Here is a 24873-nt window from a genome sequence, read left to right on the forward strand (position 1 = left end):
CAGTCTACCAAAGGTATGGCCATGGTCAAGTTAGTCTGGCTGAACCTCGGTTTTCTTCTCTGTAAAATGTGTGTAACGAAAATTCTCCACAGTGATTAAATGAGATGGTTCATGAAAAGTGCACAGCCTAGGTCCTGGCACATGGTAAACATCCAGTAAATGGGAGCAAGTATATCCCACGAGTTCTACTTGTCCCACACTTAGGCCAGGAGATGCATTCCTGGAAGTGGGAACTGTAAGTAAAACAGCACTGTTAGGGATTGTGGGCAGTATTGCATATTCCCTGTGAAGATGAGTTTTGGAATTATACATCGGCAACCACTGTTTTGTTCTCTTCAAACCCTTAGAAGTCACTGCGTGCTCAGGCCATGGGCACCTCCACCCACTATTCATGTGCTTGATCATTCCTCCCAGGCTACTTTACGATAGCCTTGAAGATTTTACAGGATTTCCAATGATCATTAATTACCTGCTTATCATTAAACTCTCTCCTCTCCACCATATTTTTCCTCCTCGATATAAAACTTGATTTTTGTTTTTTGAAATAGAGTTTTGCTCCTGTTGCCCAGGCTGGAGTGCAATGGTGTGATCTCGGCTCACTGCAACCTCCACCTTCCAGGTCTAAGCAATTCTTCTGCCTCAGCCTCCTGAGTAGCTGGGATTACAGGCACCCTCCACCATACCCAGCTAATTTTTGTATTTTTACTAGAGATGGGGTTTCACCACATTGGCCAGGCTGGTCTCGAGCTCCTGAGCTCAGGTGATCCACCCGCCTTGGCTTCCCAAAGTGCTGGGATTACAGGTATGAGCCACGGTGCTGGCCTAAAACTTGATTTTTGACATCCAGCTTGAAATGCTTCCATGACACTTTGGAAACAGGTGCAGCACTGACCCCGTTTGTGGGCAAATGTGTTCACCAGAACATGAAATATTGGTGGAAGGCGAGATCACAGCCATGTCATGAGCAGATAGGTGAGCACATTTCAAAACAAGGAAATCTCCTTGATGGGCAGAGTGCCATGGAGCCCCTGTCATGTTGTAAGTTACACAGATGTTTGGGGATGAACAGGGGTAGGGTGAGTCAGTGTGGTATGAGGGGGGATTGAAAGAGGAGCCTGACCTCAGCTATGTCCTAAACCAAAGGGTTTCCCCAGAACATGATCCACATTAGAAAAAGACCCCAAATTCAAAAAGGACTGGGAGACCCTGGATAAATCATAGGGCTCTCAAGATACTAAAGACTCGGAGGAGATCTTCTGGCTCTGTTAAACCCATACTCTCCTGAGTATAGGGGCCACAGAACACATTTTGGAGCAATAAGTAGAAAACCTGCACCAAATACCTGCTTCCAGGCACTGCCTGTTCCACTGCAATTTGGTCAGATTATTGTCCTTCTCCTGGACCTTGATCTTGATGGTTACAGTCCTTGCAATTAACACACATTACTTCTACCTCTACCTCCAAATGAACTACCATTTTTCGTTTTCTTGTTAGACCAAAATCCTTTCTCTTTGAGTCTCAGGTATATTCCAGTTGTCATCAGTTCCATTAATCTGCACAGCTATGACTATATAGATATTATTTCTTATGCCAATAGCTTATCGATTTTATTTCTTAGAGCAGTGCTGTCCAATAGAATTTCCCGTGATGATGAAAATGGAAATCTCTCCCCTCTCTCTCTCCACTGTGTCCAATACTCTAGCACTAGCCACGGGGAACTATTGAGCACTTTATGTGGCTAGTGCAACTGAATCTTAGTAGAATGGAATTTTTTATTTTAATCAATTTAAATTTAGATAGCCACATGTGGGTAATCACTGTCATATTGGAAACTGTTGGGAAAACTCCCTGCCAGAACAGAAAACTGCCCTCTTTATGCAGAGAGCAAGCTCAGACTAAAGAAAGAGGTGGACCACTCCAGTCTGGGAGGTCATCAAAGATTTATTCAGGGGGAACTTACATGTGAGGCAGTCCAGGGTGGCAGCAAGACAAGGCAGATCTTGCAATGCATGCTGTCTATTCTCTTACACCATGAAAATAAAAGGGAAAGGGGGAAAAAGTCACTGGTGGTGTGTCAAACCTCCTGGCTGTTTTCCTAATCTATTTACTTTCTACTTAAAGGGACTGGTTGAGTTCCCTATAATCTGGTCAGCATTCCTAAATAGGGCTGTTTCAGGGGGAAGCAGTTATCTTGTTCCACCGGTTGCTCTATCCTACAACTCACATTGTGGCCACATACCCAGAATACATTTTCACAACAGCAATCTTACTAGATCCTGTATATATATGTATCTGCATCCAGGAGAGAAATAAGATAATAGTTAGAAGTCACGTGAATCAGATAAAGCCACAATAACCCCTACAAGGCACAAAACATTGCTGATCACCAATCATCTCTTCAAAACATACAATGTTGAATATTCTCTTGATGTACCATTTGTATAATTTTAAATAACAAAAACATAGATAATTTTTTGTATAATATAGCGAATAATATAGAGAAAAAGCACTATTGGAGTATAATAAATGAAACCACTTATTGGCAAAGCTAATATTATTAGACTAAAGAGAATTTTTGGAAAGATACACTTTAAATAATGATGGAAAGGTTGGAAATAACCGCCAGGAATATTCAATGTGGATCCACTCTGATGTAAAATTGACTTTCAAATGTTCCAGTGGAAAAAGCCAAATCTGAAATATAAGAAATCCATATGACTAAAGTATCTTTGGGTGTCTATGGCCACCTCCAGAGTGGAGGGGGTGGCCTCCCTATGGTGAGAGTGCAATGCAGATGCCTCAGTGTTCACGAAAGGGTGCTCTGCTGCTTACATATCTGGTAAAGGGAGCATGCGGCTCTCCCTTCAGTTACAATATTGGTTATCTGACCTTCAGCTACATGTTAGAGACTCAACTTATGAACTGTCTGAACATAGCTCATTTCAAAACTCCAGCTGAGACAAATGTCATTTTCCAAGGATCCTGTTCCTTAAGGTTCCCTGAGTTTCAGCCCTGTGTCAAGATGAGTCTCTAGAAAACTTGGACCCAACTTGTATTCCCTTGGCACCCTCATCGCAGAAGAAAAACTTCACAGCATGGCTCAGCTTCACAAGAAACAGTCACGAGTAGAACTTTTGGGCCTTTCTTGTGAGACTGGGGGGACATTGTCCGGCATGCTGCTCACTAAATCCACCCTCTTGAGAAGTTGCTCACAGACATGAGAGCCAGAAAACGATTGTTTCATGATGGACTGGAGTGTTTCATTTTCTAAGACAATGAAAAATACATAACCAGTGTGTTTCCCTCTTTGTCTTCATCCCCAAGAAACTCAGAGCCACTTACGTGCTTATTTGCAGATTTTCTCAGTCCAAGATTTCTTTTTTCTTCTTCTTTTTTCTTGTTTTAACAAGGCCTGTTTTTTTTTTTTTTCACTCCAACATCTGGAGAAAACACATTTAAGGAAATGTTACCAATAGTTACAGGAATTGATAACTTTGAAATAGATGTACTTCCTTATAGAGCAAAAAAATAATCAGAGTAGATAGAATCTTTTAAATCAGTTTTACACAGAGAATACCAAAAAATTTAATCATAAAAATGATCTCATTTAAGAAGATTCAGTTTATGTCCTTTCCTAGGGTCAACCAAATGACTAATGTCGAATTCCCAAAGCACATAGATACAATAACATTTCCTCACAAAAGAATGACCTAGGATTTCAATGTTCAAATTTTCAAATTTTCCACTTTTTGAAAAAACTGTGTTTTATTTTAGATTCAGGAGCCCATGTGCATGTTTGTTACATGGGTATATTGTGTCATGGTGGGATTGGGCCTCTTGTATACTCATCACCCAAGCAGTGAACATTGTACCCAATAGGTAATTTTTCAACCCTCACCCCCCACAACCCTCCCCTCTTTTGGAGTCCCCAGTGTCTCGTGTCTATTATTTCTATCTCTTTGTCCCTGTGTACCCAGTGGTTCACTCTCATTTTTAAGTGAGAACATGAGGTATTCGATTTTCTATTTCTGAGTTAGTTCACTTAAGATAATGGCCTCCAGCTCCATCCATGTTGCTGCAAAGGACATGATGTCATTCCTTTTTATGGCTGCACAGTATCCCATGGTTTATATATACCACATTTTCTTTATCCCGTCAACCACTGATGGATACATAGGTTGGTTCCATGGCTTTGCTATTGTGAATGGTGCTGTGATGAATATACATGTGCAGATGTTGTTTTTATATAATGATTTCTTTTCCTTTGGGTAGGTACCCAGTAATAGGATTAATAGGATTGCTGGGTCAAATGGTAGTTTTATTTCTAGTTCTTTGAAAAATATCCATATTCTTTTCCATAGAGATTGAACTAATTTACATTCCCACCAACAGTGTATAAATGTCCCCTCTTCTCTACATCCACACCAACATCTGTTGTTTCTTGACTGTTCAATAATGGCCATTCTGACTGGAGTAAGATGATATTTCATTATGGTTTTAATTTGCATTTCTCTGGTGATTACTGACGTTGAGCATTTTTTCATGTGTTGTTTTAAGCCCAAGATTTCTTTTTTAATCGTTTTAATTTTTTTTTTTTTATTTCAATAGGCTTTTGGGGAACAGGGTGTTTGGTTACATGGATAAGTTCTATAGTGGTGATTTCTGAGATTTTGGTGCACCCCTCACCCGAGCAGGGTACACTTTTACCCCTCACCCCCCTCCCACCCTTCTCCCCGAGTCCCCAAATTCCATCATATCATTCTTATGCTTTTGCATTCTCATAGCTTAGCTCCCACTTCTAAGTGGTGTCCGCCACCACTCCCAGCTAATTTTTGTATTTTTAGTAGGGACGGGATTTCACCATGTTGACCAGGCTGGTCTTGAACTTATGACTTCAGGTGATTCACCCACCTCGGCCTCCCAAAGTGCTGGGATTACAGCCGTAAGCCACCACGCCCAGCCCAAAAAGATTTTTATAGGATTAAAAGGACCATCAAGTTTATGATGTTTCTACATAAAGTTATATTCTGATATCTTTGCTGAATAGCATTCAAATATTGCCAGATGGGTTGGTATCGCTGGCATTCTTAAAGTGCTGCCATGCCTCTGTTATGCACTTTGTATGATAATGATCTGTTAGCATCTAACTTTGAGCTCCTTAAGGGAAGGGCTATGTCTTATTTCATTTTCCCATTAGTGGTCCATAGCACGGTATTTTTTGCCCACTAAATAAAAAATGGATTTTCAGGAAGATTATTTTTCTCATTTGTCACTTTAATCAATATTCTATTTATGTTGAAATACAGTACTGGTTGTTTTATTGCTGTTGTTATTCTGCCCTTAATAAAAATGGGAAACAATGTTATAAAGAATCAAAAACAGAATAATTAAATTCCTTTCCCTAGCTACTTACCTTTCTGCCCCCAATCTCTGATTTTTCAAGCTTTCCTTATGGATAATTTCTTCTTAAAAAATCATTACTGTGTATCTACCTCGGAACTTGTCCAGATCCTCAATTTTATTTAGTTTGGAGTTTTAAATTTTTGTTTTTTAAGATACCTGTACAAATTATTCCAATAACTTTTGAATATTTATCTTCAACTTTCATGTTGAAAACTTTCATTCAATGTAGTGAACAAGAATTTATTGATCACTGAGGGCACTGTTCTATTAGAGGTCAAATAAAATTTACGTAAGTCTTTCTCACTCAGCTGTGTGAAAATCCCCATGTTTTCCCTCGTATGTTGGAACTCAAAAACTACTAACTTACTTGCAGAAATGGAAAGGGTAAAAGGAGGGTGTGGCTGACTGTAAAGATGGCCACAAGAATCCTGCCCATCCCTACGCATGCATGCTTCTCCTTCTACCAAGAGGTGCAGTGCGTTTCCCCTCCCTTGAAATTGGACTAACCTGTGATATTTTGATCAATGAAGTGACACTGTACTAGTTCTAAGCCAAGGGTGTAAAAAGCCTGGCAGCCTTCTACTTTCTTTCTCTTGGATCCCTGAACCGCAATGTGAGGAAGCCAGGCTACCCTGTTGGAGAGAGAGGCCGCATGGAGGAATGCTGAGATGCCCCAGCCAACAGGCAATGCCATGGTCCCAGATATATGAGTCAGGTCATCTGGCATCCTCTAGCCTTAATTCAGCCCAGCTGCCACCATGTGGATCAGAGAGAAAACATTCCACTGAGACTTCCCCCAACTGAAGATCTACAGAATGGTTAAGTCCATATGTTTGAGGATAGTTTGTTACACAGCTTTGGAAAACTGATACAAAGGAGGTGTGGTGGTTAAATCATATGTGTCAATGTGACTGGGTTAAAGGATGCTCAGATGGCAGGCAAAACATTGTTTCTGGGTGAGTCTGTGAGGGTATTTCCAGAAGAGATCAGTATTTCCAGAAGAGATCAGTAGATCCAGTAAAAAACCTCCTCTCTCACCAATTGGGCTGGCATCATCCACTCCATTAAGGGCCCAAATAGAAGAAAAAGGCAGAGGAAGGGTGAAATCTCTCTCCTTCCTGAGCCAGGACATCCATTTTCTCCTGCCCTCAGACATTGGCACTCCTGGTTCGGAGGCCTTTGGACTCAGACACACTGGCCTCCCTGGGTCTCCAGCTTGAGGGCAGATCATGGGACTTCTTGGCCTTCATAGTCACATGAACCAATTCCCATAATAAATCTCCTCTAGTATATCTCTATGTATTCCATTGATTCTGTTACTCTGGAGAACCCTTATTAATCTAGAGGGAAAAGGGAAACCCTTTCCCTGTGCTTAGCATCTATATTCCTTGTCTGCACATGCTACAATGCTAGTTTCTATTCTCCCTATCTATCAAAATTCTACCCGTCTTTAGAAACTACACAAAGATCCAAGCATAGAAGATTGGTTTTTTCCAGATTATTTCCTCCCCCAGGACTGAGGCACAGTATCTTCAAGATGGGCCTGGAACTTATTGTTCCAGAAGTGGCCCATGCGCTAGGAAGTAAGAAAGCATGCACACACACACACAAATTACAGGGATATTCAAGGGGATCTCACGGGTCACATCTGTTACACTATTGCCACCAAAATTAAAAAGTATAGTAATGAATTATAAATAATACAGGAATTAATGAGTTTAGACCAAAAATAAATATATATGAAGCAAAAGGAGGAAGAAGGAAAAAAGAGAGAAGGATATATTGATAGATGATAGGTAGGTAGATAGACATATAGATAGATAGATAGATAGATAGATAGATAGATAGATAGATAGATATAGAGGAGAAGAAGGGAGGGCTCTTGCTTATCCCAAAATGCCAAAGCCAAATGGAAAATATGATGGGAGTGTTGGAGTTGGAAAATCCTAATTTTGTAACCATCATGTTAAATGTTGGCTCCAGCAATTAACAGCTGCTAAGTGTAAGGGAAATATTGATGAGAAGCAGGATATTCGTAAGTTCTTAATGTGCCAGTCTCTAATAAAACTCATTATTAGTTACAAGGGAGAAAAATAAATCGTAATTATAGACTGGAAAGATCAGACAACACCTTAACCAGATGATCAAAATGAGCATTGCTTACGAAGGACAGGTGGATATCACGTGCTACCAGATGTGATACCCTGAAAAGAACACAACCCTGCCTGTACCGTCTTCTGGTCAAGAACACATAACCCCAGTGTAACCACAAAGGAACAGCAGATAAGCACAAATAAATACTGTTATCAAGGTAAAAAGAAAAAAATAGTGGGAACTAAAACTAGAGTCTCCAAAAGCATTAATGCCATAAAGGGCAAAGAAAGGTTGTGGTTTCAAGGAGGCTAAAGAGTCTCAATAACAAATGCAATATTTGACCTGGATCCTGTACTGGGAAAAATGCCTTAAAAAATGCTACTAGATCAAAGGAAAAAATTGGAAAAGGGATTGTAGATTGATAGATTAGAGAAATGCATTATGTATCAACATAATTTATGAAGTTGATAACTGTACTGTGGTTACTTAAGAAAAAATCCTAATCTTAAAAAATATACACTGAAGTATTTAGTGGTAACGGGCTATAATGTATGTAACTTACCCTTAAATAATTTTTTTAAAGTGTGTGTAAAATAAATAAATAAATAAAGAGCAAGCACCAGTGATAAAGCGAATGAGGTAAAATGTCAACAACAGGTGAATCCAAATCTGGATAAAGGGTATACAAACGTTCCTTATACTATTTCTATTTTCGTAATGATTTTAAGGCTGAAATTATTTTCAAACAAAAGTTAAGAAGTTCTACCATTCTAAGATATAGACCATGAAACTGTTTAATTCTCAGACCTAAATCATCTCTCCTCTCTAAATCCCATGGCACTTTACTGTTTTGTTTGTTTTCGTTTAATTATCACACACAGCTTTGTATTGTTAGTTGTCGCAGGTTGTTTGGGGTGTAGAAGTCTGGATTTTGGCTTCTTGGTTTCATAGGAAGTCCCCCGCATGCTCTTTGTAACTCTCTCGTGTCCCTTGTAGAATGCTAGCATAGGGTAGGCGCTCTAATGGGGTGTGGAAAGCTCTGGATACCAAGATTTGGCTTGAAGTCTTTGCTCTGCCGCTCAATTGCTCCGTGAGCGTGGCAAATTAACATAAGTCTCTGTGCCTCAGTTTTCCTGTTTGTTAAACTGGAGTTTTCCTGCTTGTTAAACAGTAGGTGGCTTTTCCTGTTCTAAAATCAGTGGTTCAGTATTTGTGTGGTTATGTTTCAGCAGTTTAATGTTCTAGATGAAAATGTAAACAACTTTGGATTAGTCAACAATTTTGAGATTTTTTTTTTTTAAGACAGAGTCTAGCTCTGTTGCCCAGGCTGGAATGCAACGGCACCATCCCGGCTTGCTGCAACCTCCACCTCCCTGGTTCAAGTAAGTCTCCTGCCTCAGCCTCCTGAGTAGCTGGGATTACAGGCGTGCACCACCACACCTGGCTAATTTTTGTATTTTTAGCAGAAATAGGGTTTCACCATGTTGGCCAGGCTGGTCTCAAACTCCTGACCTCAGGTGATCTGTCCACCTTGGCCTCCCAAAATGCTAGGATTACAGGCTTAAGCCACTGCGCCCAGCCAATTTTGAGATTTTTAATGTGTGTATACGTGTCGATTGATATGATAACAGGTTGCAGCTATTAAAAGTGATTCAACAGCCATTGCAGTACATCGAGTTCCATAGAGACTGTGCCAGGAGCCCATGAGAGCTGGACAAGCACGGGGCAAGGCTGTGCCTCACCAAGGAAACATAACTAACCATGGGCAAAGGTGATCCTAAAAAGCTGAGAGGCAAAATGTCATCATAGGCATCCTTTGTGCAAACTGGCCAGGAGGAGCACAAGAAACAGCACCCAGATGGTTCCGTCAGCTTCTCAGAGCCTTCTAAGAAGTGCTCAGGGAAGTAGAAGACCATGTCAGCTAAAGAGAAAGCAAAATTTGAGGACATGGCACAGGCAGACCAGGCCTGTGAAATGAAAGGGAAATGAAACCTACATCTCTCCCAAAGAGGAAATAAAAAAGAAGCTCAAGGATCCCAATGCATTCAAGAGGCCTCCTTCTGCCTTTTTCTTGTTCTGCACCCCAACATTAAAGGAGAACATCCTGGTATGTCCATTGGTGATGCTGCAAAGAAACAGAGAGGTGTGGAATAACAGTGCTGCTGGTGACATGCAGCCTTGTAAAAAGACTGCAAAGCTGAAGGAAAAATACAAAAAGGACATTGCTTACTGCTGCATACCCAGCTAGAGGAAAACCGGATGCAGCAGGAAAAAAAAAAGAGTCATCACAACCGAAAAAAGCAAAGAAGGAAGAGGAGGAAGATGAAAAGGATGATGATGATGAGGAAGATGAAGAAGATGATGATGGCTAAGTTGGTTTTAGGGCAGTTTTTCCTCGTCTATAAAGCATTCAACCACCCCGCACATAATTCACTCCTTTTAAAGAAAAAAACTCTGAAATATAAGGCTGTGTAAGATACGTTTTTAAACTGTACAATGTCTTTTTTTGTACAGTTACATTACCAAATATGTCTTTAAATAACCCTGTTCTGGTGCTATTTTCAATAGCCACTAACCTTGCCTGGTACAGTATGGGGATTGTAAATTGACATGGAAATGTAAAGCAGGTTCTTGTTGGCGTACAGCACAAATTAGTTATATACAGGAATGGTAGCTTTTTCATTTTCAGTTGTCCTTGATGCAGCTTATAGGAAATAATTGTTGTTCTGTTAGCATTGTTGTTCTGAATACCACTCTATAACTGCAGAAAAAAGTTGTAACTATTTGGTTGACATTCCAAATGCTTCTAAGTAAATACAAGTCATTTTTTTAATTTAGAAAAACAATAATTTGGGGGCAGGGGGTCCAAGAGTCTTAGAAGTGACATTTTGCACACATTTGTTGAACATTCATAGATCCTTTCCTTGTTTCATTTGACGACATTTTTCTGTACCATAGATGTCATGATAATGACTTTGGATGGAGGCACAGAGAAAGCTGAGACCCGGGACCCCAGACGCTTGGGTTGTCTTTTTCAGCAGTTAAGTTGGTTTTATATCAGTCTATCCACACTCTGCCAGTTTCCCTTGTGGCTCGTGAAATACATTTGCAAGATACTTGGTGAAGGTAATTAAGTGTGCCCAGGGTTCCTAGTAGTTTAAAGTTCATTTAATAATTCTTCACTTCTTATGTCTTACCTTATTTTTGCCACTAATGATTTTGAACAAAGGCCTATAGAGTTTCAATCTTCTTTCTCCCTCCCCTTCAGGGCTAAAAATTGTTGAAATATAGTGAGAGAGTAGTCAAAATTGTGTTTGCAGATTGAAGCTATAAGAAGAAGTCTGGTTCAAATACACATTTTGTTACTGAAATATGAAAATAATGGGGGATTGGTGTGGTGGTTCACACCTATAATCCCAGTGCTTTGGGAGGCCCAGACAGGAGGGTAACTTGAGGCCAGAAGTTCAGACCAGCCTGGGCAACAGTAAGAGACCCCGTCTCTACAAAAAAAGAAAAAAAAAATTAAAAGCTTAGCCAGGCACTGTGGTGCCTACCTGTAGTCCCAGATACTCAGGAGGCTGAGGCGGGAGGATCACTTGAGCCCACGAGTTTGAGGTTACAGTGAGCTATGATTTTACTACTTCATTTCAGCCTGGGCAACAGAGGAAGGGTAAAAAAAAGAAAAGAAAAAAGAAAAAAAATAAACAAAACAATGGACATAAAAGGAGTCCTTCTCTTTAATTGATTAAATTATCAAATTGTTCTCTTTTAATTTGATCATTATTAAAATAGTACTTATTTAATGTACTATCACATGAAAATTTTAAAAGATTTCAGCTGTTTTTGAAAAGATTTGACCCGCTGACGTAGGAATAAAATGTACCTTATGTTCTATTTATGATCTTTAGAAACATTTTAGATAATAAAAATTGTGTTGGAGCACCATGCTTCCCAATTGTCAAATCTTTCAGCGTGTGTATTAGAATGAAGTGAAAGTGGCATGTGTGTGGTGGTTAAACATGTGATAAATAAGGTTTGCAGTTCACAGAAACGCTGTTCGATATGTTTCTATAATCTCCTCAGTAAACATAAAGATATTCCACTCTTTGGAGGCCTGACATTCTTGTTCACTCTGATAGTACCAGTGATTAATACAGTATCTGATATTTTAGGAACTCAATAAATATTTTGTGAACAAATGAATCAGTGAATAATAACCGATACTTAAAGAAATCTTAATTTAATAAATTTTACATACATTTAAAACTATTCTCCAACAACTGCATGAGCCATCTGGTTATACTGATGAGTTTATTTTATTTTTATTTTGTCATCTGTGCAAATTTTAAAGAGCAAAGCTGTGTCACCTAAAATTTCTAATATTAGGACCATGAAAGCTAACTCTGCTTATCCATTCTGGTTGAATCAGGTTTGTTTTGTTCTCCAGATGGGGACACACTAGTAAATTGGAATAGTCATGACCACAGAAGGAATCTTCTTCTTCTGCATAATTCTGCACCACTCTTGAGCCCTGGTCTCTCTCTACTGCATCACTGAGCTTTGCTTTGTATTGGTTGATTGAACGTATATTGGGAATAGTGGAGAACTTTCCATGATTGATCTTGTTGTTGTTTTCATTGTCATTTTTTATTTTTATTTTATTTATTTATTTATTTTGAGACGAAGTCTTGCTGTGTCACCCAGGCTGTAGTGCAGTGGCGTGATCTCCACCCACTGCAAGCTCTGCCTCCCGGGTTCACGCCATTCTCCTACCTCAGCCTCCCAAGTAGCAGGGACTACAGGCACCTGCCACCACACCCGGCTAATCTTTTTGTATTTTTTTTTTTTAGTAGAGACGGGGTTTCACTGCAACAGCTAGGATGGTCTCTATCTCCTGACCTCGTGATCCACCTGCCTCAGCCTCCCAAAGTGCTGGGATTACAGGCGTGAGCCACTGTGCCCGGCCTTCACTGCCATTTTGTAAAGGTTGATGAGAATTTTAGCTTGTGCCAAAGCTCTTATAGATATCAAAACAGCCATGGGGGAAAACATTGTTCAGAATTTCTACTTCGTTAGCAACAAGGAGTGATGGTTCATCTGGCTCTATCACTATTATTTCTAAATAGAACTATACTTTTTGACTCTTGTGAATAGGACATCTGGGGAGGAAATGCTTGGTTTGTATATATAAAATCAAATATATTACCCCGGCCATCAAATGAGACCACTGACCAGGGTCAAAGATGTATTTTACCTACTACAGGAACACCACTGAAGGGGAGAAGCAATATTTTCTGAAATTTGTGTCCACATTATAACCCACTGCCTACATTTTCACAAGCAGTATTGGCTTTTTTCAAAAAACGAATGCGTTTTCAACATGTTGGTGAATTTGTAACTCAACCCTCCCTTTAAATAAAGCATATGTCTTCACTAGAAATGCAAGCTGTATTTCAACTTGGAAGCCCAGGGGCTTATTATGAGATTGTGTATATTTTTAAGTGAAGGTCAATTTTTTTTTTTTTACTAAGTTGTTTGCCTAACAAAATGTTTACACCCCAAACCTTGACAATATCTTTATTCAGAATAGGTTTATGTTTTCACATTTCAAATCGAACATTAGAAATACTACTGTAAGTTTGTCCAATTTATACATTTAAGATAAATTTTTGTAAGAAAGCCTTGGCATAAATACAACTTAGGAAAAAGTAAACTTGGTTTAAAACTTAAATCTGAACATTGCTCATGTGTAACATGAAATATTTTAAATTATAAAAATGCATGTGTGTTTGTTTTTCTTTTCTAAGTAAACTAAGTCTTAACAAGTGCATAAATATTAATTTGGGAATAGGTATTTGGAAAGGTCTGATAGATGAAGTCATATTCTTTGATATCATGTTATGTGTAATGATATATAAAATTGACTTAGTGGACATTCTATTTAATTAGAACATGGTTTAAGTGGATACTTTAATATGTATAGACATTACGCTTGCTGATATTTATTTGGTGTTCTTTGTTATTCATGCTATTTTAACATAAGTTGTGACAAATTCTTCTTCTTTTTTTTTTAGATGGAGTTTCATTCTATTGCCCAGGCTAGAGTCCAGTGGTGTGATCTCAGCTCACTGCAACCTCCAACTCCTGGGTTCAAGCCATTCTCCTGCCTCAGCCTCCTGAGTAGCTGCGATTACAGGCATATGCCATCACATTTGGCTAATTTTTAGTAGACGGGGTTTCACCATGTTAGCTAGGCTGGTCTTGAACTCCTGACCTCAAGTAATTCACCCACCTTGGCCTCCCAAAGTGCTGGGATTACAGGCATGAGCCACCACGCCCGGCTGACAAATTCTTCTTCAGTATAGTGAAATTCACTATTTCAGCAAAACCTGCTCAGCAGGTTACAAGAAGTGCTTGCTTTTTACTTTGGAAATATTCACCATTTAGAGTTAGTGAAGATGGTATGAGTTTGGCACTGATATTGTGAAAATCAGAAACATGAGGTAGATCTCGTATTTCTTAATGTTCTCACTTACATTTCATAAGTGATTGATTGAGGAGTTACATAAACTGTAACGTGCAGTGGGCTAGTTGATGGGAATAGTCTTTGCACAGACATTTGGATGTGTTCTGGGTGCTTGTTCACATTTGTTTATTGTTTCTTTTATTGTACAAACCCCTTTCTCATAACTTAAACTTTTTAAGTGTACGAAACATATTTCATTGTTATTTCATTTTGTTACTCTTATTCATTGCAGGAATTTTTTTTTTTTTTTTTTGAGACGGAGTCTCGCTCTGTCGCCCAGGCTGGAGTGCAGTGGCCGGATCTCAGCTCACTGCAAGCTCCGCCTCCTGGGTTCACGCCATTCTCCTGCCTCAGCCTCCCGAGCAGCTGGGACTACAGGCACCCGCCACCTCGCCCGGCTAGTTTTTTTTGTATTTTTTTAGTAGAGACGGGGTTTCACCGTGTTAGCCAGGATGGTCTCGATCTCCTGATCTTGTGATCCGCCCGTCTCGGCCTCCCAAAGTGCTGGGATTACAGGCTTGAGCCACCGCGCCCGGCCCATTGCAGGAATTTTCAATGAGGAGAATGTATATATTTTTGTGAACAATATAATGAAAAATATCTAGAGAAAATAATAGCAAATCAGGAGAAGGTTGGAAGATAAAGTCGAGAAAGTTATATAGAAGAAAAGACAAAGCTGGAAAATAGAGACAAAAATTAAGTTGGAGGATTAATCCAGAAAGTCCAATATCCTACAAATAAGAATTCCACAAAGACAGAACAGTAAAAATGAAGAGAAGACAATTATCAAAGAAACACGAAAAACTTCCTGAACTGAAGGTCTTGTGTTTCTACATCCAAAGAGTCCACAAAATACCCATCCCAATGAATAGCAAAGACCCACCCTAAGACAGATCACTACAATTTCAGAACATCAGTGATAAAAAAGAATATCTCTAGAGAGGGAAGAAAAATTAAAAACCAGGTCACATCTAAAGAATCAGGAATTAAAACGGCATTTCTTAATAGCATCATTGGAACTTATAAGAAAATGGAGCAATGCCTTCAAAATTCTAAGTGATAAAGGTTTTGGTCTGAAAATTCTAGACCCATCTTGGGCAGATATCACAGACTGGGGCACTCAGCACCCACTCTTCCATCCCCTTCCTAACAGCTTTCCTCTACTTTAGACACTAGAAAGAAAAAAACTGTATTTCCCAGGCTCCCTTGCAGCAGCAGCTTTGCATGTCACTGAGGTCCATCAGGTAAACTCACCCAGGAGAGATTTGGGCATTGGAGACAAGAAATGGTAACTACACAGAGGTAGCACATATTCTGGGGCATTGTGGCAAAGGCTCTGCTATCTGTGTTTCTCATCCTTTTTTCTTTTTATTATTGCCCCTCTGTGGAGTCTTTTTAAACATATTTTCCTTTACCCCATCCATGAAATCTGAATATAATAGATATATTGTTTATCTATTTATGTACTATGTAAATATCTATTACCCCCAATCTCCTAAAACCAATTTTCACTGCCATTGAGAATGCATGTACTATCTGGTCCCTAGAGTTAAGCACCAAACAGCAGGTGGCGGGGGCTGTGGGATTACTATTAGAGCAGTCCTACGGTGGAACTGGGTGTCGTTCCTGGTTGTGTAACATCCAGGTGTCCCATTATGGCAGAGGAGTGAAAGGAATCCCTCCATCACACCAAAGGAAAATCCTAGGCTGCAGGCTTGCTTTGGGGCTTAAGAGTAGCCAGGACAGAATGAAGCAGAAGAACACAGGGGGCCAGGATACCCAGAAAAACACAGAACTAATAGGTCACTCTGTGCACATGGCCATGTTGATAGGAGTTCTAGAGTTCTGTGGTAGGATTTGGAAATGAATTCGATAGTTATGTAGAAAACTGAGTGATGAAGGAAAGGCAACTGTTAGCTCCAGGAAAAACACAAAGTTGTAGAGGAATGAAAACATAATCATAATATACTATGTGGCTCCTCTCTGAAAAATATTTATGAGTTCATAAAAATGGAAACACCAAATATTTGTTTAGCCCAAAGTAGTAATATAATTATATTGGGAGAATCAGGTTGAAGGGAGAATGGGAAAATACTTCTATTCTCATCATCCACAGTTAGGTTGTCAATGTACAATGTTTAAAATGGAAAAGTCCTGAAGGAGCACTATAAACATCTTCCCCCCCAACCCCAGAAAATGTGAAGGCCAATTCATATAGAAATAGTTAAAAGAGATGAAAATGTTGGCCGGGTACAGTGGCTTATGCCTGTAATCCCAGCATTTTGGGAGACAGAGGCGGATCACTTGAGGTCAGGAGTTCAAGACCAGCCTGGCCAACACGGTGAAACTCCGTCTCTACTAAAAAAAAAAAAAAAAAAAAAAAAATTAGCCGGGTGTGATGGCGGGTGCCTGTAATCCCAGCTACTTGGGAGGCTGAGGCAGGAGAACAGCTTGAACCTGGGAGGCTGAGGTTGCAGTGAGCCGAGATCGCGCCAGTGCACTCCAGCCTGGGCGACAGAGTGAGACTCTGCCTCAAAAAAGAAAAAAAAAAAAAAAAAAGAGTTCATAGTGTTAACTATAGGAAGCAAAATTTAGGAGAAAACATAAAACAGGGACTTCTCTTTTTTGTTAAAATCTTATAGTGTTATTTGCCTTTTAAAATTGTTTAATACAAATAAAGTGAAATCCAAAAAATAAAAACAAGAGAAAAATGTCTGCCCTGTTCTAAAACTTCTTAATTGCTTCTTTTTTTCATTTCCTTCTTTGACAGTTTTTGTCTGTGATTACTTTTTCTTCATAAAAGACCTTGGCTATACCATATGTATATTACTTATGAGTCTTCACCTAGATGAAGCTCTTAAAACTGAACACTGTGCTACACGAATTCCCTTTACTTCCAAATTCTCTTCCTGGTCCAAATACTCTATCACTTGCATGGTGAATCTAGCCAATGCTGGCTCTCAAACGCAGGATCTCAAAGCTAGCAGGTTTCTGAAATTTGTAAAAACCATAGCTACTCAGAAAGATACAAGAATATTTACATCTTTATTACACATATTCAGTAAGAACCCTGGACATTTGATTTTTATTTTATTTACATAATAAAATGGATATAGTAATGTTAGTTGTCATAGTTATTAGTACTGATGTAATGTTAGTGAATTTAATTAACATTTTAACATACAGAAAGGATTGTGGATTATTTGTAAATTGGAAAGACACAGTAAAACCTTGTTAATTTATTATGGCATATGAATCAGCATATAACAATTATTTTTGTATTTGCTTAATTATAATGAAGTTCTTAATAGAATACGATATATTAAGGGCCCAGGGTAATAGTTCTTAAACTTCAGCGGGTACTTAGGAATTACCCATGAACACTAATAAAATGCAGATTCTAGGGCTCTGACGTAGAAAACGCTGATTCTTTATGTGTTGACTATTGCTCAGGAATCTGGACTTTAAATAAGCATACTGAGTGATTCTAATAAAGATGATCCTGGGACCCCACTGAGACACACTGTCTTGTTGAGTTGTATCAGACATACTTGAGTTGATTTTGTCTTTTGATTTATTTCTCAATGACACTCAGGCAACTCCAAAGGGAGCAATTTTAAGTGCTCTCTTAAATAAGTATCTAGGGACCAGTAGTGGAATATATTTCACACAAAGAGGAATAGAGTGGCTTTATGCAATAAAACCAAGTTCCTGGCTCCTGTCCTATAATAATGTAGGATCATTTTACTGGTTACCAGCTGGACGCCAACCAAAAAGAGATAAATATTTGTGGATTCAGAGATGGTATTTAGAGAAATACTGTGCAGAAGGATGAAATCTAATGGTGCCTGGCATTTTCAAAATAATCAGAGTAATAATTTTTAATGTGCCACAAAGTAATATGATACTGTAAATTATAAATTATGCATTCATTTGCTTAGTTCTTATCCATGAAATTTTTATATGAATTACTGTTTGTCCTTTTAAAATCCCTTTCCTACTGTGTAGGTTGTAAAGACTCAGAAGAGATACTAACAGTTAAAAGCAAAATATCTAACCACAGTATATTCCAGCATTTAAGAAGAAAAAGTTCAAAACTAGTTGTTGCCCAATTTATTTCCGTAAGTGCAAAATTCTGTTAACGCTTTCAGGTGAGATAGGCCAGGAATTCATTAAATTACTGAATGTACTCTTTATACCCTAAATTTTAGCCCTCAGTGGTTTTTTTCCCTCAATCTGGAGGAATAAGCTGACTAAAGCAACAACTTGTGTTTTTTGTTTGTTTGTTTGTTAGATTTTGTTTTAACTTATGGGATACATGTACAGGACATGCAGGTTTGTTACATAGGTAAATGTGTGCCATGGTGGTTTGCTGCACCTATCAACCCATCACCTAGGTATTAAGGCCAGCAGGCGTTAGCTATTTATCCTGATGCTCTCCCCTCCCACCCCCCAACCCCCAACAGGCTCAAGTGTGTGCTGTTCCCCTCCCTGTGTCCATGTAACAACTTGTTTTTAATCTACCCTTCTATCTAGCATATGGTACTTATGATGATAAATGTAACCATATGCTGTAAGACATAATGGTGATGATGATGATGAAGGTGCTGGTGCTGCTGATGAAGGTGATGATGGCTAATATTTATTGAGCACTTACAATATGACAAGCACTAAGTGTATTAAGTTATTTGAACACCACAACAAATCATTATTACTTCCATTTTATAGATGACAAGATTGAGGCCCGAGGAGGTTAAGTAACTTTCCCCAAATCAAATAAGTAGGCCTCAAACTTAAGGCAGTCTCATTCCAGTGCTCTTCTTTATCTGTTGTTTTATATTAACATAACCCTCACCACCCAGTTCCTCAACAAAGCTAAGGACAAAATTTCAGATGAAGTATCTAATAAAGGACCCTCCTTTCGTGTTTATTTCCACCTGACCTACATCTTCACTTTGGAAGTGGTAACCCATTATTTGTAAATTTAATAATAAATTGGTTTAAGCTTCCTTGGGAACAGTATCTCTTTCATGATAGGTTTTCCTTTAAACTTAATGTTTTGTGATTTTAATAACAACTGTCTTGTGACATACAGTATTTTAGGCCTACATCAAAATGTACACACAAAAAAATCTAAATAAGAGGGAATAACTATCTGATTTCAAATGGAAAATAAATTAAAATATAATTTGATGAGATCGAAACTAGACTATTATCTGATTATAAGGTCATTCCTTAGCAGGTACCTCATGTTTATCCAGAGTCACCCATCCTGGAGAGCAAGTTCTTTGGCAAGAGAACAAGGTTAGATGTGGTAACCCCAGACATTATGGAAAGAGATGACTCTCATTTCTAATTTTTCACTGGCTGGAACCCTGACATTAGTTAGGACACTGGTATTGTAACCTGTGGACCAAAACCCAGCATCTATAAAATGACAATAAGGGAGAAAGGGTTTAGACATAAAATAACACACAACAAAACATGCAGTTTGACACATTTACTTACAAAGGGGCAATTCTGCTGAAAGTGATAGGCTTCTGGGGACTATGCAAAACTCTTCAGCAGGCTGGAGAATAACTTACAGCTTTCTCTTTGTCACAGAGCTGGCAGCAGAAGAGGGTGAGTGTAACTCCTTCCCTAGTAGCCAGACTACACTGTTGAGAAGAACAGTGATATGTCAACATGTATCAGAAAGGCAACTCTTCTTACAATTATAGATAAACAGAAAGAACCTGGAATATTAGGTGAACTGGGAAAATGAGACCTTCTTCCCCAGTGCAGTGCCCCAAGCAGATGCAATAAATGCTGCTAGTAGTGGCAGTGCTTATGATGAAACTTGGGGAGGCTACAGCAATTTATATTTAAGATGTTTCATAATTTGGACACGAAAACTACTATGCAGACATGAAAGAGATTGAACTTTATTTTTCTGTACGTAGGGATCAGGGGTTGCAGGTTGCATGCTCATGTTGTAATAAATAAGCATGAAAGGGGTGTTCTTTGTATTGAGATTTGACTCATTCACATAAAGATAAAAACGCCAAATAAAGCTATGAGGAAAATAGAATGCTTCCCCAAGATGCACAGATTTAAAACAGAAATCTTTGCAGGCCGCTGAGAAATAATAGGCATTTTTAAGAAGAATGATTGATTAGAGACGTAATAAATTCGAGGTAGTTCTGGAACCTGTGAAGTAATTAGAAAGCAATGCTATTCCCAAACTGATGAGTAATCATTAGTTTCATTTGCATCTTTTAGCCTAATTTAAACCTAGACTGTGGTCTCACAGAGAAAGTACCAAAAATTCTTGGGAATCATATAATTTTAGAGGAACAGGGGACCATTGAAATCATTTATTTTAAAAATCTCTTAACATTCTCAATGAAATTGAAGATAAGTGATTTGTTTGCTGGTACAGTCCACGTCAGTGGTGAAGCCAGAACACAGTGGAGCCAGGACTTCTCCTACTGTGTTTGCTACCTCTTGTTTAGCCTAGTTAGGTCTTAAAAGGGTGACATTCTAGTTCCATTTTCCAGTCTCAGGCTAGGGTTAGCTTGTAAGTGCTTAAAGATGCCCCTCTGGTTAACTTGGGTGTTATTATGTGTATGGTTCAATGTTCTTCATCTATCAAAATTATTCCAGGGTAAAGGAGCATAGAATAGGCAAAATAATTGCCTGAGAGCTCAAATTTCATGGCACATACTATTTTTTACAAAACAAGAGCAGCTTGGCAGATTCTTCATTTCTTCTCAGTGGTTTCTTCAAAGCTAAAAATAAGTTGGGAAGGAAAAATGTCATTTTAGCAATCTTTAATGATCACAGCGATTTTGGGAGGCAAGGACAATGAACCCAGGACAAGCACACTGCCGCACTGCCATTTTACCACACGTGGACACTGCCTGGTGCTCCTGCGCCTTTGTCTAAGTAACTCTTGTTAACAACGTGGCTGCTATACTGAAATCCCTTACTACGGGTTATTATTCCTCAGACTCATAGTACTAGTAACTTTAAAAATAATTGAGTCTATGATTAAGTTCATGCTCATAGCCACAACACTCCTATGAGGTAGGATGAACAGTTACCATTATTCACATGTAACAATGGGAAACTTAAGGCACACAGAAGTTGAGCCAATTTCTAAAGTTCACAGCTATCTGATGGAAAAGTTAGGGTTAAAATTCAGGTCTTTCAACTTCAAGCTAAACTTCTTTCTTATAGACATGTTCCTTTGATTTTAACATTAAAAAAAGAACCTTCCTTGGTACTTTTCTTGTAACATATGAATTTGTGAATATGACTGTTTCTTCTTTTGATTATAGGCATCATTTATCCTTTACATCACCTCACATAGTTCCTTGAACATAGTAAGCGGTTAATAAATGTTTTAACACAAGAATTGCTCTTTATAGGATGGATGTTATCCAAGGTAGGGCGGTGAGGCATTATATACAATTAGTTTAATTCTTTCTCTTTTGTCTCCACTGCAGAGCTTCTGGTATAATTAGCAGATACTGGTCAGGCTAATTGTATGGCCTGCATACAGTTTATGCAACCATCACTGAGTTATCAGCTTAAAATGCCAGCTTCAATTCTTCATTAAAAACATGAAGAGATAGTATTTTTAATATGAAACAAATGGTTTCCATTTTCAGAATTATACTAAATTTCTTGGATTAATATTATGTGTCAACTTGACTAGGCTAAAAGGTGCCCAGATAGAGCTGTTGAAACATTATTTCTCAATATGTATTTGAGCATGTTTCCAGGAGAGATCAGCATTAGAACTGGTAGACTAAGTAAAGAAGATTCTCTCACCCACGTACCCTGGCATCATTACATCTGTTGAGGGCCCAAATAGAACAAAAAGGTGGAGGAAGGGTGAATTCATTCTGTTTGAATTGGGACATCCATCATCTCCTGCCCTCGGATATCACTGCTCCTGGTTCTCAGGCTTTCGGGCATAAACTGAATTACACTGTTGGCTCCTGTGGTTCTCAGGCCTTTGGGCTTGGACTGGACCTACACTACTGGCTTTCCTGGGCCTTTAGTTTACAGATGGCAGATCGTGGGACTTCTCAGCCTTCATAATCTCAACCCAATCTCTTGTAATAAACTTCTCTCTCTCTCTCTCTATCATCTATTTATCTCTATCTATATCTATCTATTACATATCTATCTATCTATTATATCTAGAGTTCTCTAGAGAAACAAAACCATATCTATCTCCTATTGTTTTTGTTTCTCTGGAGAACTCTAATATAATCTTTCTTAAGTTTTATCATGCACCAAGCAATGTTCTGAGCTCTTCATATAAGCACACCTTTATAACCTCATAAACTTGGAGTTGGTGCTGTTATTATGCTCATTTTTACACGAGGAAATGGAGACTTAGAAAAGGTTAAATAACTTGCCCAAGATCTTGCTGCTAATAAATGGAAGAGACTAGGTCCGTCTAATTCCAAAATCTAAGCTACTATTACTACTATACTATATTTTACCTATAGTTTTGTAACTCTGACACAGCAAAATTTTCCCAGATGGCTAAAATACTCCCTATTCTCTCTCTCTCTCTATATATATATATATAATTTATTTATTTATTCATATTTTTTTGAGACAGAGTCTCACTCTTTCGCCCAGTCTGGAGTGCAGTGGTGTGATCATGGCTCACTGCAACCTCCTCCTTCTGGGTTCAAGCAATTCTCCTGCCTCAGCCTCCTGAGTAGCTGGGACTACAGATGCCTGCCACCATGCCTGTCTAATTTTTTTGTATTTTTAGTAGAGACGGGGTTTCACCATGTTGGCTGGTCTCGAACTCCTGATCTCAAGTGATCCACTGGCCTTGACCTCCCACAGTGCTGGGATTACAGGCGTGAGCCACCATGCCTGACTTATTTATTTTTTTGAGACAGGGTCTCACTCTGTCACCCAGGCTGGGGTGCAGTGGTGCGATCACAGATCACTGCAGCCTCAACCTCCCTGGGCTCAGGCCATCCTCCCACCTCAGCTTTCTGAGTAGCTGGGCCTATAGGTATGTGCCACCACACCCATCTAATTTTTGTAGTTTTTGTAGAAGTGGGGTTTCACCATGTTGCCAGGCTGGTCTGGAGCTCCTGGGCTCAGGTGATCCCCCTGCCTCAGCCTCCCAAAGTGCTGGGATTACAGGCATGAGCCACTGCACCCTACCATTCTAGATATTAAATAATTTCGTGTAGTTACTCCAAATACAGACTATGTTCTGTCATGTCTGACTAAAATAAAAATTTCGCTTAAGGAAACTCCTTTCTGCAGACATTATTTGTTCTAGCTCCGAGATTGTATCTCCATGCTGCTTACTTTAGGTTGCAATATGTTCCCAACACCCACCTTTCAAGTTTTTAAAATGGCATTTCAATTTTTTCTTCAGTTTGTATGCTCAGCCACCTGTGCGCTTCCTCTACTTCTCTAAAGTGAAGAAAAGGAAAAAAAAATAGTTTCTTTCCAATATAATGTTAGTAGAGAGGTCTGGATTTTTGGATTAATATACTGTAAGAAGCAGCTAATTGATTACAAATCCCACTGGAACACTCCCCCGGGGAATGAAGGTCCCAGTTTTTTTACTCTTCCTTTTATCTTCTATTCCGTTTCAGCTGAGAATCCACCAAACTAGGATTGAGTCAACCAGTGAAAGAATTCTAAGCAAGAAGGGATTGCACTGATGAGTTCCACTGCCTCTTTTTCAGAGAGACAAATGTAAGCCCACAGACTGATTACTAAAGCAGGTGTATTTTTATCTGTGCTGTCTTCTTATTCGAGACTCTAAGCTAGTCATCAAGCCAATGGTATAACTGATAGCTGACGGGAGTTTCTGGAATGGGTGTTAAGTGTGAGAGACATGAAGTGGTAAGGTCAGCTCTAAATGTATTTTTACTTGGATTCCAATCTACTGATCAGCTGTGTGCCCCTGGGCAAGTTACGTAACTTTTCTGTGACACAATTTCCTTTAAGGAGGGCGTATAATAGTATCTATTTCACACGGTTATTGTGAGGATTAAATGAGCTATTCTACCAAAAGTATTAAAGCTGTGGTTAAACTCTCATTAAACATTAGTTATTTCTACCAAAGTTAAACTGCCAAATCCTTGAGTCTTGATTTGTCCTCATAACTGCTGTGGCATTCCTCCTCTTTTAAAGTCTTCTGAACAGAAGTTGACGTTTGCATTTTAAAGGAGCTCAAATGGCTTACTTTTACGAAGTTTGGGGCAAATGGATCCTATATACACGAGACCCGCCAGGGCATGTAAACCTGGCGGACTTCAACAGTCTGGGGGTGACTGCGCTCAGGGGGTGAAGGGATGCTTAGAAACTGTCTTTCTCGGGAAGAAGATGAGGCCTTCAACGAGGGCGGCTGGCTACCAAAGAACTAAACTTTCACACAGCAAAGCGGAGCCGGTCTCCCTGCGCCCGGGGGGCGTCGAATCCAGGCCCGGCTCTCACCACCCAAAGGCCCGGGTGCGGCTGGAGGGTGACGAAAGCGTCAGACCCCGGGGCCGCTCTCAGCTTTGGGCTTTCACCCGGCAGTCTCACAGACAAAGGGGCTTCTCAGCCAGGTCGCTGTTCTGGTTTGTCGTCCTCCCAGCCCCCACCTTGGTCCCCAACTTCCCCCGGCGCCGACTCGGCGGCGTCCCTCACATCGCCCCTTTGGCCGCCACCCCGGGCCCCTTTGTTGTCTGCCGTCTCTCCTAGAGAGGGGTGGGGGGCCGCGACATTCCAGGGAGGAGAAACCGAGAAGTGAGGGCAAAGACGCTCTTACATGCTCCCACCCGAGGAGCGCGCCCCACGACGCTCGCCAGCCGCCCTCCGTCGGC

At 39.5% G+C, this 24873-nt stretch overlaps 1 long non-coding RNA gene across 3 annotated transcripts; it reads right to left on the reverse strand.

The window, feature by feature from the left end:
- Nucleotides 1-1259: 1259 nt before the first annotated feature.
- Nucleotides 1260-24869, reverse strand: LOC126933803 (uncharacterized). Of its 3 annotated transcripts, XR_007718730.1 has the most exons (6): nt 24819-24869; nt 23393-23470; nt 20730-20793; nt 19532-19680; nt 3343-3440; nt 2475-2694 (listed from the first exon to the last, which is right to left on the reverse strand). It is a non-coding gene; the product is annotated as an uncharacterized LOC126933803 (long non-coding RNA). The 3 variants fall into 3 exon arrangements; XR_007718729.1 differs by lacking the exons at nt 2475-2694; nt 20730-20793 and adding an exon at nt 1260-2023; XR_007718728.1 differs by lacking the exon at nt 20730-20793.
- Nucleotides 24870-24873: the final 4 nt, after the last annotated feature.

Source organism: Macaca thibetana, chromosome 13 (assembly GCF_024542745.1).
Source record: "Macaca thibetana thibetana isolate TM-01 chromosome 13, ASM2454274v1, whole genome shotgun sequence".
Lineage (NCBI taxonomy): Eukaryota > Metazoa > Chordata > Mammalia > Primates > Cercopithecidae > Macaca > Macaca thibetana.